This window comes from Suricata suricatta, chromosome 8, assembly GCF_006229205.1.
Source record: "Suricata suricatta isolate VVHF042 chromosome 8, meerkat_22Aug2017_6uvM2_HiC, whole genome shotgun sequence".
NCBI classification, from domain to species: Eukaryota; Metazoa; Chordata; class Mammalia; order Carnivora; family Herpestidae; genus Suricata; species Suricata suricatta.
Window position 1 is genome coordinate 67,397,796 of NC_043707.1, and position 17,945 is coordinate 67,415,740.

Consider the following 17,945-nt stretch of genomic DNA (forward strand, 5'->3'; position numbering starts at 1 on the left):
GGAAGAGGGAATCCTTGTATACTGCTGGGAATCTAAATTAGTACAGCCATTATGGAAAACAGTATGGAGGTTCCTTTAAAAATTAAAAATAGATCCACCATACAGTTTGGCAACCCATCTTCAGGGTATATATATTTTTAAAAAACTGAAATCGGTATCTCAAATTCCATGTTCATTGCAGCATCATTCACAATAGCCAAGATATGGTAATGTGTCTCTCAACTAAGTGGATAGTCATACATGCCTGGAATATTATTCATCCTTAAAAAGAGTTGGGGGAAGAGGGTGGTGTAGATGCCTGGATGGCTCAGGTTTCAGCTCAGGTTCTGATCTCATGGTTTGTGAGTTCAAGCCCTGCATTGGGCTCCAAACTGCAGGTGCAGAGCCTGGCTGGGATTCTCCCCCCTCCCCCAGTCCCCAACTAGGTTGTTTTTTTCTCTTTCAAAATAAATTAAAAAATTTAAAAAGAGCAAAGTCTTTAAAAAAAGAAAGAAAAAAAAACCCTGCTATTTGCAACAGCATACATGAAACGAGGACATTATCCCAAGTGAAATAAGCCAGACACTGAAAGACAAATACAGCATGGCCTCACTCTTCTATGTAAAATATAAAACTGTCACACTCGTAGAAGCAGAGAATAGAACCATGGTTGCCAGGGGTAGACTGGTGGGGGAAGTGGGGAGAATGGGGAGATGTTGGTACAAAGTTTCAGTTATGTAAGATGAATAAATTCTAATGTATGGTGACCACAGTCAACAATATTGTATACTTAAAACTGATTAATAGAGTAAATCTTAAATGTCCTCACCACACACACACACACACACAAATGGCAACTAGATAGGATGATAAATATGTTTAATTGTGGTGATCATTTTACAGTGTATATCTACATCGGGACATCAAGTTGTATACTTTGAATACATATAATTTTTATGTAATGATTATACCTCAGAGAAGCTGAAAAAAATACATCTTTAATGATAAAAAACACTCATCAAACAAGGAATATGAGGACTTCCTCCATCTGATAAAAGACATGTATAAAATATCCACAGCTAACATCATACTCCATAGTGAGAAACTGAAAGTTCTGCCCTTAAGATCAGAAACAAGGATGTTTGCTTGCTCTCAAAACTTTTATTCAACATTATACTGGATCGCTTCTCGGCCTTTTGGCTAAGATCAAGGGTAGTATCTGTTCACGTCAGCTTAATAACATTATGCTGGAGATTTTAGCCAGAGAAATTAGTGAAGAAAAGGAAATTAAAGGCATTTATATTGGGGACTAAACAAAGTAAAATGATCTCTATTTGTAGATGGCATGATCTTATACATTTGGAAAACCTTACACCCTTGACATGCATGCCAAGACCATTCAATGGGATAAAAATAGTCTTTTCAACAAATGGTGGTGGGACAATTAGCTATCTTAATATAAAAGAATGAACCACTGCTTCACCTCATATACAAAAATTAATTCAAAATAGATCAACAACCTAAATGTTATCAGAGCTAAAACGTAAAAAAATCTTAGAAAGGGGTGCCTGAGTAGCTCAGTTGGTTGAGCATTTAACTTCTGCTCACAGGTCATGATCTCAATTTGGGGTTTCAGGCTCTGCATCAAGCTCTGCCCTGACAGCTCAGGGCCTGCTTTGGATCCTCTGTCTCTGCGTCTTCCCTGCTCTTGCACGTGTTCTCTCTCTTTCTCAAAAATAAATAAACATTAAAAAAAAATCTTAGAAACATAGGTGTAAATCTTTGTGACCTTGGATTAGGCAACTGTTTCTTAGACATAAAACATAGGTAACAGAATAAAAATACAGATAAAGTAGACTTTAATCAATTAAAAGCTTTTGCATCAAAGGACACTATCAAACAAGTGAAAAGATAACCTACAAAATGGGAGAAAATATCTGCAAATCATATATTTCATATGGATCTAGTATCCAGAATATATAAAATCCCTTATACTTCAATAATAAACCAATTTAGAGAGAGGCAAAGAATTTGAATAGACTGTTCTCCAGGGAAGATTTGCAAATGTCCAGTAAGCACATGAAAAGATTCTCAACATCATCAGTCATCAGGGAAACGCATACCAAAGCCACAATGAGATACCACTTTACAGCCACTAAGATGGCTGCAATAAAAAACCATACAATGTGTTGGTAAGTATGTGGAGAAACCTTTGGATATCTCTGGTGAGATTATAAAATGGTACAGTCACTTTGGAAAACAGTTGGGCAGTCTCTCAAAAATGTGGAAGTGAAAACATGTTCACATGAAAATATGCACATTAATTTTCATAGTAGCATTATTCATAATAACCAAAAAGTAGAAGCAACCCAAATATCCATCAATTGATGAATGGAAAGACAAAATGTGGTATATCTCTACAATGAAATACCCATAGAACAACTGAAATACTAAAACATGTTAAAATGTGGGTGTATCTTGAAAACATGCTAAGTGAAAGAAGCCAGACACAAAAGGCCAAGTATTGTATGATTCCATATATGAAAAATCCAGAATAGGCAAATCCTGGAGACAGAAAGTAACTTGTGGGGGGTGCCAGGGAATTGAGGGGTGAGGTGTACTGAAGGAAGAAGGGGAAATGGGAGAAACTGCTAATAGGTATGGAGGTTCTTTTTGATATGACAGACATGTTTTGCAATTACTGTGAATATACTAAAATTCACTACATTGCTTACTTCAGAATGATGAATTTTATATATGTGAGCTATATTTCAATAAATAAATTACAAAATAAGACATGAAAATGCGAAGGGAGTCACTAAATTCAGCCCACATTCAAGGAGATGGGAGTAAGACTGCACCCTCTGATGGGAGGAAGGTCTAAGAATTTGTTGGGCAAGTGTTTCCAAACCACACCTGCTGCATATCCATTAGAATTACTAAAATTAAAGACTGGCAATAAATGTTGGCCAAGATATGGAGCAACCAAAAGTCTCACACCTCATTGGTGAGAATGTGAAATGATGCAATCAGTTTGGAAAACAGTTTGGCAGTTTCTTGGAAAACATGACCCATGACAACTTATCATGGCCGTCACATTCTTGGGTATTTATTCAAGAGAAATACAAACATATATCCACACAAAGGCTTGTACATAAGTATGTATAGCAGCTTTATGCATTATAAACCACAGCTGGAAATAACACAAATATCTATTAACAGTATTTAATAAACTAGTTTATTCAAACAATGGGGTCTACTCTGCAATAAAGAATGAACTACTGATACGTGCATGAACACAAATTTCAAAAACAAGCTGAGTGAAAAAAGCTAGACACGAAAAAAGGAAATAAGGTGTAGTTTTAATGCATATGAAACTATGGAAAAGACAAACCTAATGTATAGTGACAGAAGGCAGATCGGTGGTTGCCTGAGGTCAGGTGGGACATTTTGACTTAAAAGGAAGAAAAGGAAACTTTCTTTGGATGATGAAATTTCTGTATTGATTGTGGTAGTGGTTACACAAACTGGTGAAAATATATAGAAATGTACACTTGAATGGATATACTTCACTGTATATAAATTCCCTCTCAGGGTGACTGGGTGGCTCAGTCAGTTAAGCGTCCTACTTCGGCTCAGATAGTGATCTCAGTTTGTGGGTTGAAACCCTGCATCGGGCTCTGTGCTGACAGCTCAGCACAGATTCTGTCTCTGCTGACAGCTCTGCTTCAGATTCTGTCTTCCTCTCTCTCTGCCCCTCTTCTGCTCATGCTCTTTCTCTCTCAAAAATAAAACATAAAAAAATTAAATTATCTCTCAAAAAAGGAAAATAAAATTCATCCGGAATCTAGCCCTTTCTTAACGTGCTATCCTGATCAAAGTCACCATTATTTTCTACCTAGTTCATTGGAACGAGTTTCTAACTTCTCCCTATTCTTGCCTCTTTCTGCCTATTCTCAACATAGCATTCCGGTTATGTTATTAAAACACAAGTCATACCACACTTTTTCTGCTTAAAACCCTCCAGTGGCTTCCAATCTTACTTTAAGTAAATGCCAAGGGAAACTAATTTACAATAGCCCTTTATGTGATCTGCCTCTCTTCTCCATCCCCAACATCCATCTGCCTCCTTTTCCACTCCAGTCATTCTTGACCATTTCATTGCTTTTTGAACACATCAGGCACATTCCTAGCTTAGGCCTGTACACTGCTGTTCCTTTTGCTTTGAATGCTTCTAGCATCCCTACCTGACTCTTTCTCACTTCAAGTGTTTACTCAAATGTCACCTTCTCTGCAAGGTCTTCCTTGACCACTTTATTTAAAATTCCAAGGCTTCTCTCTGGGTTTAAAGACATTTTGGCAATTTGATAATTTGGGGAGATATTTTGCAAAGTAAATAATAAATAATGTAAAAATAATTGTTTTTCCTTCACGAAGGAAATGTTCATTAGGTTTGCTCAGCATCTGTATGGGACTCAAGTTCGTGCTAATTCAGTTTGCTGACCTGTGAATGCAGGGATGTCTCTAACACACTCTATGAACCTCAAACAATTTTGATCTTGGAAAGCTCCAGGGAAAGAATAGGTGTTTAACAGTGCTGTGGGAATCTTGTTGAAAGTTGCCAAATGAGCAAAATGGCCCACTGATGAGAGACAAAGAATCCCCATGCCACAGATGGGCTGTTACTTCTAAACAGAAAGGTCATCAATTGATGAGGGACTGCTTTTTGTAAACAAAGATGTTTCCAACTTACGGGTAACTAAGAAGAACGGTTTGCAACAGACTGACCTTCCTTCCTGTCCCTCAACCCCTCAGCCCCCAAAGTTTTGGTCATTAGCCCATCCTTTTTTGTTTTAACTTGTTTTTTAATGTTTTATTTTTTGTTTTACTTTTATGTAATCTCTGCACCCAACATGGGGCTCAAACCCACAACCCTGAGATCAAGAGTTACATGCTCTACCAATTGAGCCAGCCAGGTGTTCCATTAGCCAATGCTTTTAAAAACCAAAACAAAAGAAACCTTCAGAGACTGTGTGGGTCTCAGAAAACCTGTGTTGGAATATTAGAAACATCTTTTGCCTTTTATTGTAACAAATAGAAAAACTGTGAAGGCTAGACTTTCCATGGAGACTGAGAACAAGGTTAGGCTTATCGCCAGCTGAGAAAAGAAAATCTATGCTGTTAAGGGCACATTTAATCTGAATGGCTTCTGAAGTGTTTGTAATTTTGGGGGGGGGGGTTCCTCCTTAACTTGTATAAAGTGCTGACTGGTGTTCTCTAAGATAGAAGTTATTCTCAGAAGATAGAATCTCCTTCTTAGGGGAAAGAAGGGCCCAGTATTGCAATAGCAGGACTTCTCTACTTAGCTTTGGAGTGAGAGATGGTGGGGCCTTCACAGAAAGGGACCTGAAAAGGGGAGAGAAGGGACACAAGGAGAAGACAAAGGGAGGACAATCTCTCATTAGTCTGATACCAGCTGGCAGTCCTATAGTTTAACTCACTTCTGACACTATTTATTCTCGGCCCCTACTTCAGATGTCAGTTGTCAAGTACAGATTATCATCTGTGCATCTGACTGACCAGCCATAAACTGGAACTTCCCTCAACCCTCTCCTTGGCTTTATCATTCACTAGAATGGCTCACAGAACTCAAGAAAAGTTCACTTACTAGATTAGCAGTTTATAATAAAAGGAGTAGCTCAGGAATACAGATGGAAGAGATGCGTAAGGGAAGGTATGGGGGGAGGGGGGTAAGCGCTTCCTTGCTCTTTCTGGGCCCACCACCCTCTCAGCATCTCCACGTGTTTACCAACCTGGTGAATTCTGTGTAGGTGTCCAGCCCCTCTACACAGACAAACAGACAGACACACATACACCTATTCCCACTTCTTCTGCCCATCCCCCATACTTCCAAATTTTCATGGAGACTTCATTACATAGACATGGTCGATTGAATCATTGGTCATTGGTGACTGATTTAATCTCCAGACCCTCTTCCCTCCCTAGTGGTGGGGGGAGGGGGGAGGTGTAGGGGACTGAAAGTTCCAGCCCTCTAATCACATGGTTCCCTGGCAACCAGCTCTCTTCCTATGGTTATAGAAGGATCTTCCCAAAATCACCTCGTTAACATAAACTCAGATGTAATGGAAAGTAGCTTGTAACAAATAACAAAATATCCTCATTTTGCCTTTATGCTTTGGAGCTATTTCAACAACTTGGAACAAAAACTAAATATGTAACAAGTGCCCTTATAGCCCTTATCATTTAGGAAATTACAAGTGTTGCACAGACTCTGTGCCAAGAACCATGGGTAAAAACCAAAATATATATTTATTGTATCACAATATCAGAGTTGCTTGGTTTGCTGAAAATTTTTAGTAAGAATATGGGTTAAATTTTATCAAATGCTTTTTCTGTATATATGGAAATGTTGAAATTTTCTCATTTATTTTGTTCATGTGTTGAATTACATTGATTTTCAAGTGACAGACTAACTTTGAATTCCTGGATAAATATTGCTTGGTGAGGATATGCATTCTTTGTATATATTCCTGGATTTGTTAATATTTTGCTAATGAGTTTTGCATCTATGTTCATAAAGTGTATCTAGTTTGTAATTTTATTTCTAATGTCTTCTAAGGCTTTGGTATCAGTTATGTTGGTCTCATAAAAGGAATTTGGAAATGATTTCTCCTCTATTTTAAGATATCACTATTACTTTTAAGATGTGATGGACTTCATCAGTGATACCAATGGGCCTGGAATGTTGTTATTGTTTTTGTTGTTGCAATAAGGAGTTCAAGTTCTTGAAGAGATATAGATTTATTCAAATTTTCTATTTTATTAAACATCAGATTTGATACGTTTTTTTAAGGAAATTTGTCCTTTCACTTATGTTGTTAAATATAAAGGCTTAATGGTTATTCATAATATTTCCTTACTGTTCTTTTGATAGTTAGAGGATTTGTGGTAATAGCCCCTCTTTCATTCCTGATATCTTAAATTTGTGTTTTCTCTTTTTATCTTGAACTGCTTAGCTAAAGTTTTATCAATTTTATTAATTTTTTTCAAAAAGCCAAATGTTCCAAATGTTGACTTTGTTAATTTTCTCATTTTATTTTCCTTTATGGGTTTCTGCTTTTGTCCCTATTATTTTCTGTAGTTTTTCCTAAGTAAAACTACTTATTCTAGATTTATTTTGCTCATATTTTCCCAGGTTTATTTTTTTTTCCTTTTTATTTGAGAGAGAGAGAGAGAGAGAGAGAGAGAGAGAGAGAGAGAGAGAGAGAATCTTAAGCAGGTTCCATGCTCAGCATGGAGCCTGATGCAGGGCTCAATGCCACCACCCTGGGATCATGACCTGAGCCAAAATCAAGAGTAGGACACTCAACCAATTGAGTCACGCAGGCTCCCTTTCCCCCCAGTTTCTTAATGGAGAAACTTCGGTAATTGATTTTAAACCTTTCTTTTCATTATTATTCGGTTCAAAATATTTTCTAAATTTCCTCATAATTTTTTTTCTTTGACCATGGGTTAGTAGAAGTATGTTAATTTCCAGACATTTGAGGGCTTTTGAAATATCTTCCATTGTCATTAATTTCTAATTTCATTCTTTTGTGGTCAGAAAACATTTTGTATGACTTCAGTCTATTCAAATTTATTGAGACATATTTTATGGCTTACCATCTGGTCTATCTTGGTGAACATATTATGTGCTCTTGAAAATAATATGTATTCTGTAGTTGTCAGGTATAGCATTCTATAAATGTCAGTTATGTCAAGGTGGTTGATTATGTTCAGTTTTTCTATATTCTTAATGATCTGGGGGTCCAGTTGCTGGGGGACACGAAAATCTTTAATTATAATTCTGGATCATCCATTTCTCTCCCTATTTTTGTCAGTTTTTGCTTAATGTATTTTAAACCGATTTATTTATTTTTTATTTTTTTAAATGTTTTATTTTGAGACAGAGAGAGATAGAGCATGAACAGGGAGGGGCAGAGAGAGAGAGAGGGAGACACAGAATCTGAAGCAGGCTCCAGGCTCTGAGCTGTCAGCACAGAGACCGATGCGGGGCTCGAACCCCTGAATGTGAGATCATGACCTGAGCCGAAGTCAGAGGCTGAACTGACTGAGCCACCCAGGTGCCCATATTTTAAACTGATTTAGATACATACATAGTTGCAATGTCTTTCTGATTAATTGGCCATTTTATTATTATAAATTATTACTCATTATCTCTGGCAACACTCCTTGTCTTGCAGATTATTTTGGTCTGATATTAATGTAGTAATTTCAGTTTTCATATGCTTACTGCTTTCATTGTGTATCCTTTTTCATCTTTAAAAAAATTTTTTTAATGTTTATTCATTTTTGAGGGAGAGAGAGAGAGCAAGAGAGCGAGAGAGCATGAGCAGGGGAGAAGCAGAGAGGGAAAGTGAGACACAGAATCTGAAGCAGGCTCTAGGCTCTGAGCTGTCAGCACAGAGCCCGACACAGGGCTCGAACCCACCAACTGTGAGATCATGACCCGAGCCAAAGTCAGACATTTAACCAGTTGGGCCACCCAGGCGCCCTTATCCTTTTTCATCTTTTAATTTCAACCTACTAGTACCTTTGCATTTGAATTGTGTCTGTGTTCAAGACATCTTATGGGATGTTCTAGTCGTCTCTGGCTGTGTAACAAACTAGTCTAAATCTTAGAGGCTTACAGTCACCAAGATTTTTATCTCAAGATTCTTTGGATCCAGAGTTTAGGCAGGGGTTGGTTGAGCAATTCTGTTCCTTTGTCTTGGATTATTGACTTGGGTGCATCAATTTGAACAGACCTGGAAGGTCGAAGAAGGTCTCATTCACTTTTCTGGCTCCTCAGTATTTCTCCACGCTCAGGCTTCCTTTAGTGTGCTGTCCTCAGACTGTTTCACCTTCTTACACGATGGCAAGATTCTAAGAGGGAATGTTATCAGAATAGTTTTCTAAGTTTATGTGTCCCATTCTCTTCCTTGTTAAGAGAAACTTACTTTTTTTTTCCTGGCAATTTATTTTCAGGTTTGGTACCCTTGAGGGGAAGCTGTGCCCTTCTCTATTCCCAGGGGTGGATAGAGACTAGTTTAATAATCCAGTCATGATAAGTCTGTTCCTCTTGCCAGTGATTGGTTTGGAGCTAGGCTTGGGACACTACTCTGGAAGAGGCTTGAGGTACACTCAGGACTTTTGGCAAGGTGTTCATTAAGGCTTAAAAAGGATACAACAGAGATATGTCCACTTTATCTGATGCTGCATATTATCTGCATGTGACACATGGAAGTATATGGTCATATTGCTGCCATGAAGGAAAGACATAAAATTAGGAGAAGCCAACATGCTGAGATGGCTGAGGATAAATACAGAAAAAAAAAATCTGGGTCCTTGATGATATTACTGTGATAATAAATCAATAAACATGGGAACCACAAGATTCGCCCGCCCACCATTTTATTCACATATAACTGACATATAACATGTATAAGCTTAAAGTACACAGCATAATGATTTGTTTTTATATTACAAAATTATTGCCACAGTATGTTAGGTTGACATCCATCACATAATTTCAAAACACTTTTTTCTTGTGATGAAAACTTTTACATTTACTCTCTCAGCAACTTTCAAACATACAATTAAATACTGTTAACTGTATGTTACATCCCCAGAGTTTATACCTTTTAACCACCTTCATTTAATTCTCCCACTCCTGACTCTGCCAACCGCCAATCTGTTTGGTGTTTTTAGACTCCACATACCTGTGAGATCATATAGTATTTGTCTTTTTCTGTCTGACTTATTTTACTTAGCCCATATTGTCACAGATGGAGGGGCCAGGAGATTTTTGCCCTTCTGTTTTGTGAAATAACTTTTATTTGCAGCCTAAAGCATTCTGAAAGATAAGAGGCAGAGGTCAAAACAAAGAGGATAGTGGACTCAGAGTTTTTAATCCTCTATTATTCTTAATTTTATTCTTGGTTATTAGAGGGAAGATGCTTAATACATTTAAATCTATAGCACAAGTTACAAAGCACAACAAAACATGTAAAATGGATTTAAGTGTGCCCTTTATAAAGCAAATTAAAAAACAAACAAAAGTTTTTTTCCTCCAAATGGCATCATTTCTGTGCAGTCGCTGCTGGCATAGAGCTGGAGGTAAGAATCATGTTGTCAGAAAAGATTATGGTGAAGTTAAAATTATGATGAATAAGATTATATTTTTTGGCATTCCAATCGAATCATAGGCTTGGGTTTAAAAATCCATAACTGGTCTGTAATGATAGAAAATAGAAGAGAAACCTAAAAGAAGCCCCAAATGACTTGATCCTCATCCAATGTGGTCCTCTTACTGTAATTAGGGCTGTGTGCCTTAATCATAAGTGTTGCTATTTCTTGACAGTCATATGACTGTAATTGTTTTCATTTTAAGAAGGTGTATGAATAAGTTATTTAGATTCATTCATTCTTTTGGCCTCCACAGAAGTGTAATTTTTAAGCTACTGGGACCAATGAATGGTTTTGCCCACTTTTTATCTTGCCTTCTCAAGTAAGGATATGAATTAAAAAGCATCTTTCACCTCCAATCATAATTATTTGTGAAAAGAAACAAGATTGAACACCTCAAAATGATTTAATTTTGGAATTTCTAAAAGATTTCATTTTGGTGTATAAAATCACATGATTTAGTTTTGTTTATATATTTTACCATAGACAAGTGCAACATTTTCACTGACTGGCACGGACTTGCCAACAGGCACATGGACAGGCACCACTGATTTCAGTGATTTTCTCCAAAATCTATTATAGACTGGAAAATGCTCACCTTCATCCTTCTATACTTAAAAGTAGCTTTTTTGTCTCTTTAGTCAATGATTATTGTGTCTGTGACATGCCACATGTAAGGCTTTGTGGCAGCCACTCTGGAGAACCCCCAAACATGTATGATCTAGCTAGCCCCTGACCTTGACCTTAGCTGCTGTTACCTTGGCAGGGACATAAGCACATGTCACAGAATCAGGCAAATCTTGTGTTCTCTGCACTAAGTGTTTTATATTTAGTAATGTCCAAATGCCAGTGGAATTTTTTTGTTTTTGTTTTTGGTGGAGGGAAAGTCTAGCTTAATTTCTTTCAGGTCTTAACCTTGTGTATCTTCATCTAATGGGCAGCCGAACAGTTAGGCAATGTTGATTTTGATAGCACTAGGAAACCAGAAATGTAGTGTTGTAAGGACTGAAGCTGATCAAAGGCCATAAAGAGACCATTACAGGAGTGTGTGAAGATTGTCGCCTCCTGTGAACAGGAGCCCTGCCGCACATGGTCTTCTCGCCTTTGGGGTCTGTTCATTCCAACTCCTCACTGAGGCTCCTTTTCTTTCTCTCTCCCTCTCTCTAGCCCTCTGTGAGCAAATGGCTGAGGAAGGACCCCTGTAACTTCTGTGCTCTATGATTTTCAACCAGCCCTCAGAACCGTCCGCTAAGAATGTCTGAATTTGATCAGGACCATAAGATGATTATGTTCTCACTACAAGTGAATTGTGAACTAAATGTATCGAGTTGGCAGCCAAGATCAATAGCCTGCTTTTTCTTTTTTTTAAGGGAGTTCCCTTCAGCAGAAGCCATTACCAGACATTCTATCCATAACTCAGCACAGAGTCCTCTGAACTTGTCTAGTGGGAAAAATTAGCTCTAACCCACTGCTAATTTAGCTCGAAAAGAAACAGCTCTTGTTTCTGAAGACTACACTGAGCAATGTTTGAGAATTTTGAAATGATCAACTAAGGAAAAGAGGGTTTAAAGAACAAAACTAAATAGTGATTTTCCCCAACATACACCCAAGGCATGTCTGCATTGTCTTCAAGCCTTTCTTTCTACCAAACAAATCGATTCAAGTCAGCAGAAAGAGCCTAAGAGTTCTAGCCTAATTTCATATATCAAGATCTTTGAGAGCCAGTATATTATGGTTTAATCCCAACCTTTTTTCCCCTTTTCTGTGAGCTTGTTTTATAAGAAACATTTTATTTATATTTTTCAATTTTTTAAAAATGTTTATTTATTTTTGAGAGAGAGACAGAGCATGAGCAGGGGAGAGGCAGAGAAAGAGAGAGACATAGAATCTGAAGCAGGCTTCAGGCTCTGGGCTATCAGTCAGATATCAGCCAGATATCAGCTTGATGCAGGTCTTGAACCCACAAACTGTGAGATCATTGACCTGAGCCAAAGTTGGACGTTCAACCAACTGAACCACCAAGGTGCCCCTATAATAAAGATTTTAAACATTTCCTTTCCAAAGTGCCTCTCCTCAAGTATCTTGTCTAAATGGTATATCAAGTTCCAGTTTGGCTAATTGGCAACGCTAACTCCCATTTTATTTAACATGCAAGGCTAGGTATTGAAACCCTGCCTAATTGGGGTCATTTAAGGAAAACACCCTGGAAATGGGTTTCTTCTTACATATACCTAGTGAGATTTTGAAACACTATTGTCAGGCAATACAAGCAATCCCTGAAACTTTTTCCCTTGGGTTATCAGAGTCCGAGACAATTGATGACATTACATCGGTCGTTCATTTTGGATTCGTGGAGCCCACAAAAATCAATAGTTTTCCATTATCAGGTCCAGCTGGGTCACTAGCCTGTCAATGAGCTGTTACAATTGCTGTACAGGGGTGAGCCTGACCAGTCAATTGCTGCTGACAAGAGGAAAACATGCTGACAGCCACAGGAACAAGTCAGAACACAGATTTGCACTTCAGTTTGCCATCCAAAGAGACTCCGAGCAAGGCCATTTTCAAGACATGGGGCACACTCTGCGGGAGGCCCGGAGGAGGGGCTGCCCCCTGGTTTTATAGCACAAGTGCCTAAGGGCCTGTCTTGCTCCAGCCAGCCGTCTCAGGTAGAGACTGTCTGTAGTCACTGTCTTTGTTAGTGAGAGGGGCTGCACCAGCCAGAGTGGTCCCTAAACACCATCGCCTGTCCCACGTTGCACCCACAGTAAGAGCAGGAGGAAGGCACTCTGCTTTTCCTACCACCTCAGATGTAATCATGCACATCTTAGAGAATATAAAAACTTAAAGAGGACATACATGGGCTAAAGGCACCAAATATAAACAGATAAGACCAAACATGTTGAAAGCAAGTATTGACCAAAGGTCTGAAGGTCCTTAATGTTGATATATAGGCTCCCTTGTTCTGTCATTATATATACCATTATCTATACTTTGATCTCGACCTGAGATATTTTACCAAACCAAGCATCCTTATTGGTGTTTCATTCACAGCCACTCTGACGCAGTGAGTGGGCAAGCAGGACCGAGTTCAATTGGCCCTGCCCATAATCAGGAAGTGGGGGGCACAGTGGTCAGCTTCAATAAATATCTTAACTGCCCCACATAAATAAAATGGAGACAGGTTTCACTTGCCTGCTGTGTCACAAGGTTGGCATGAGATTCAAAGGAGATCAACTGAGAGGAAGCTCTGTCCAAATAAGTGTGTGTGTGTGTGTGTGTGTGTGTGTGTGTGTGTATGTGTGTGTATGTGTGTATGTGTGTGTCTCTGAATCTCTGGAAACTATTCATGCAGCAAGAAGTTTAGAAGCAACTGAAAGAAGTCCATCTTTCTCCAGGAGAATTAATTTTTGGTCTAGACAGAATGCTTTCCATTTTTTTAGTTGAATACATGAATAATCTATCACATATTCGATCATGAGTGAAAGCCAAAGTTTAGAAGACAGCTCTGAAGTCTTAACTGGGTTTGGTGGCTCTCCTTTGTTCATAGAGAGAGGACTGAGATGCCAGGAGAGGAAAGAGCACCCTCTGCGTGCTGATGGAGTTGGCAAGCAACGAGAATTTGTGCACTGCTCTGGTCTCTCTCCTGCTGGTTTTATTTCAGACATCAAACTTATGAGCTCCAAAGATAAATATTTTGAATTTGTTTCAATATTATGATTTTTAATGTTTCACTTTTATTAACATCTTTCAACTATTACATTCTAGGCTTTTTTTTAATGCCTCCAGTCTTGGATTTGATTCTTTTGGAAGTCAACATTCACTTGTGTTCTATCATCAAACAAAACTGGTAATCAACAGTGTTACTGGAAGCCAACTAGCTGGGCTTTTCTTCTTCTTTTTTTATTATACCACCAAAAAAATCATTTTCTTTAAATGAGTAAAAAAAAGTAGTTTAACAAGAGCAAATTTGCTAGTAATTAGATGAACCAGTCTCATGTCTTCCAGCACTTGGAAGCTTGAAATTCATCAGAACTCTCATAGCATTAATTAAAAAGAATTTATGTTTTTTTAATAAAATGCTTCATGTTTTAGCTCCTTTATTCCTCTACCAAATGTGATTATGTGGGGGCTGAAGGGAATTCAGGTTAATATGTTGACACACTTAACAATGCAGGGTCATGTTGCACAATACGCTTCACTGGTTTAGTTCAGTACACCCCCTGACAGGGCCTAATCATCCCCTGCCCTAAAGGCAGAGGGAAAGAGAGGATTTTAATTACTGCTCTGTATGCAAGTTTGCCAGCATTAAATTGAGACATAATTAGGCCTCTGAATTTTAATAATTGTCCTAGCTAATTGGGCAGACAAGTACGTTATGCAGCATGGCGTGATTAGATAATTAGTATTTCCAAATGACAAAATTGGGCTCTTGATTACAAATTCTACATGAAGGGGAAAAAGGTAGCAAGCAGATCTTTACAAGTCTATTAAGGGAGAGTTTAGCGATGTTGGTAATTTAAAGTCCATTAGGAAGCAACATTTCATTCTCAGAGCTGGGGGTCTGGGACCAGGGCCTCTGGCCAACACTGGCTCCCACTTAAGTCTCCTCCCCAGGGTGCTGTGACTTCCCTGGGGTCTGCTCATCCACTCTACCCACCCAACCCCCACCCCTAGCCTAGCAGTCATCACTGACCTTGGGTAAGATCTGTTTGGCTAGACACCAGATGGCAGGTGATAATTCTGAAAAAGAAATCATGGGATGTAGGAAGCGTAGAACAGAAAAGGGGTTCCTTACGCGGTCAGAGTATATGGATCTATTGTGTCTTTCCTCTGCAGGCAGCTGTTCTTTCCTTCTCCTCTCAGAATTCACCACTTTCATTGTATCATCAGCTCCACTAGAATCTTTTTGGTGGGAAATCTTAAGTCATATTATTGGGGTAAGGAGCATAGACATTGTAGACTGGATTCGAGATTACCACTCACTAGGAGTTTGCTCTTGGAGAAGTTATTTAATTTTGCCGAATCCCATTTTCTTATTGGCAAAATGAGGAACCTTCCTTCCATAAATTTGTTGATAGGATAAAATAAGATAATGCATATAATTAAACGCACAATGCTGGCATAGAGTAATGTTCAATATTAGCTACTAGCTATTAAATGCAAATTAAATCAATGACTGTAGAAGCTACAAGGTGGAAGTCCTGGATCTGGCACTGTGCTCTTTATTCATTCAAATGAGGCAAGAATCCCCGGTTCCTGTGCTAAGAGTGGAACATGGTGCTCCACTTATGCTGGGGGAAGCCCAATGACAACAGTTGCCTTTACAACTCAAATGACCAACCAGGTTTCCTTTCTGTCCATTTTTAAGAGGTTAGCATTGCAGGCAAGCCTGGCCATTCAGAAGTCATGGGGGTAGTTAACCCAAGAAGAGAGTGCTATAAACTCTGCATCTCACCCCACCTTGTAACTCACTCTTCACAAATGTCACTTTATTGCCCACAGAGGCATGCTCCTGACAGCTAAACTTTTCTCACAATAATCAGTGGGCTGGGCTTCAGTGTTGTGTTTTTCAGGCAAAAGAAAGATTAACTGGATAGAAACCAGAATCCTTCTAAAAAATGATTGACAGGTGGTTGGTAGATGATAATGTGATAAGAGCTTGTTAAGGAAACTCAGAAGTTCTGGATGTGTATCCATGTGTAGTCATTAAAGATGACTGGAAGCAAAATAACCATGTCTCCATAGTTTGGTCCAGTCAAGACGGTCTACCAGACGGAATGAGAATTTTGTATGACTTTCTCTGAGTTTATGTGTTGGGGCACAGATTCCAATTCAGAATACAGAGTTCTCTGTCTGTTGGTAAACTTTGTATCGCCATGGCATAATCTCTTACAGTACGTAACATTTAATTATCAAAGAGAATAAGGCAACAATTGGAGACCTGAGGAAGAAAAGGCACTTAAGATTAAGTATAGAATGCAAACGTTCTGCCAGAAGTTTAGAAGAGTAAAATATTATTCTCCTGGTTGGGAGGGAGGACAGAGAGAGAAAGAGAATTGTTAGGCCTGATCTCTATTTACATAGTAAGGAAACCACTCTTCTTGGAGCGGTCTCTCTTGTTCACAGGGACCCTGCTCCCGGGGTCACACGAGTGGCCTGGACTGTTGGTGCAGAGCTCTCGCCTCACTGCACTTCCCAGATGCCAAGAGGAAACGTCACCGAGGGCAGAGGGTGGGAGAGTTAATAACTGTCATAAGACTTTTCTTTCTCTGCCATACAATGCTAGAGTTTCTCTCCCGCTCTTTTTGAAGAAGTGCGTTTATGACTGATCGCTCAACACCTTGTTGGTTCTGATTGCAGAAAACACACCTTATAAATATATGATAACCATCCTGTAATAGAGAGTGTGACAATTTACTTCACAGTGCGTTTCGGGCTGCTAATTGATCGTTTCAGTCCAGGGACGATTTGGAATAAATTATAGCCATCAAAAGGATATCACAGCTCACTTTGGTGGAAAGCTTTCCACGTCGCTTCGCGTACGTCTCTGAGAGAGCGCCGATTGCACCCCGGGCGAAGAGGAGGGGTGGGAGCCAGCGGCGGAAAACGAGGCCGGCGGGGTGGGGCGGAGCCGGCGAGGTGGGGCGGGGCCGGCAGTGATGCGCGCGCCTGCGCGCGCACGCGGGGGCTGCAGGTCCGGAGCCCGACGGTAGAGGCCTCCCTTCTGAGGAGGCCGCGCGGCCGCTACCTGCTGGGGCTCTGCTACCCAGCCCGCGCGTCCTTCCCGACGAAGTCCCTGCGCGGCCCGACCCAGTGTGAGTATTCCCCACTCGCTCTCCTCCTTCCGCAGGCGGCAGCGCCTGTTCGTTTGAGGTGAGCGTCCGCCGGCCAAGGACCCTGCTGGGGGCGGGGGTGCTCACGTGCGCTGGGTCTCCCCTCCAGCTCGCCGCTTCACCTCAGCGGGGCTTCCCCGGCGGAGGGGGGAGGGGGGCAGGGGTGCTTTCGCGGGACTAGCAAAGCGCGGAGCCTCCGCGGCCCCGTTGGGAGCTTTGTGTGCAGTTTAGGGTCCGCGGCTCGGGTAGCTGCGTTTTTCACGCCGCATTTGGGGAGGAGGGCTCGTGACAGAGCCAGGCTCGCGGGGAGCCTCGCTCACCGCAAACCCCGGGGGAGGGCGAGGAGAGGGCGGGTCGGGCGGTTGGAAACGCGAGGCTGCGTGGGGGTCGCCGGTGTTCGAGGTCGCGGGCGCGACGGGTCGCGCGCTGGGGGACGCGGCGAGAACGCCAGCCGGAACGCTTAGGTGCCCAGACCCTGCCCACCCCTCAGTCGGGTGTGGAGCCGCTCGCGCCCCCAGACCTGGTCTCGTTTTCATTTCCCAGCAAAGTGTGTGCTGTCGCGTGTTGGTCACGGAGAAGGGAGACGCAAAGGCCTAGCCTTGGGTGGGATTCGAATTTGGGGGGTGGGGGGAGTTTTTCCTATTCCTGTCGCAGGCACTTGCCTTTCTGGTCTCCCCGCCTCGCCCACGAGACCTCCAGGCAACTTTCATTCTCTTACTAAGTTAAAACGTTAAGCAGGTTGAGGCCCTTCCGCTCTCATGTAACAAACCCTCTACCCCAAGTGCTCAAAGTCAGGGCTTCGCGTGGCGGTCTTAGTTGTTTGGTCCTCTGTCACGCAAGTACATTATGTCAGTCTGGGGTACGGATGTTTCCATGCAGGCGATT

The 17,945-nt window shown here is 40.6% G+C and overlaps 1 long non-coding RNA gene and 1 other non-coding gene across 2 annotated transcripts; one reads left to right on the top strand and one right to left on the bottom strand.

The window, feature by feature from the left end:
* Positions 1 to 1,159: 1,159 nt before the first annotated feature.
* On the top strand, positions 1,160 to 1,351 carry LOC115300451. Its single transcript, XR_003912655.1, has one exon. It is a non-coding gene; the product is annotated as a U2 spliceosomal RNA (small nuclear RNA).
* A 7,273-nt stretch (positions 1,352 to 8,624) lies between these two features.
* On the bottom strand, positions 8,625 to 16,837 carry LOC115297827. The gene is made up of 3 exons (XR_003911488.1): positions 16,737 to 16,837; positions 9,762 to 9,895; positions 8,625 to 8,925 (listed from the first exon to the last, which is right to left on the bottom strand). It is a non-coding gene; the product is annotated as an uncharacterized LOC115297827 (long non-coding RNA).
* Between the last annotated feature and the right edge of the window lie 1,108 nt (positions 16,838 to 17,945).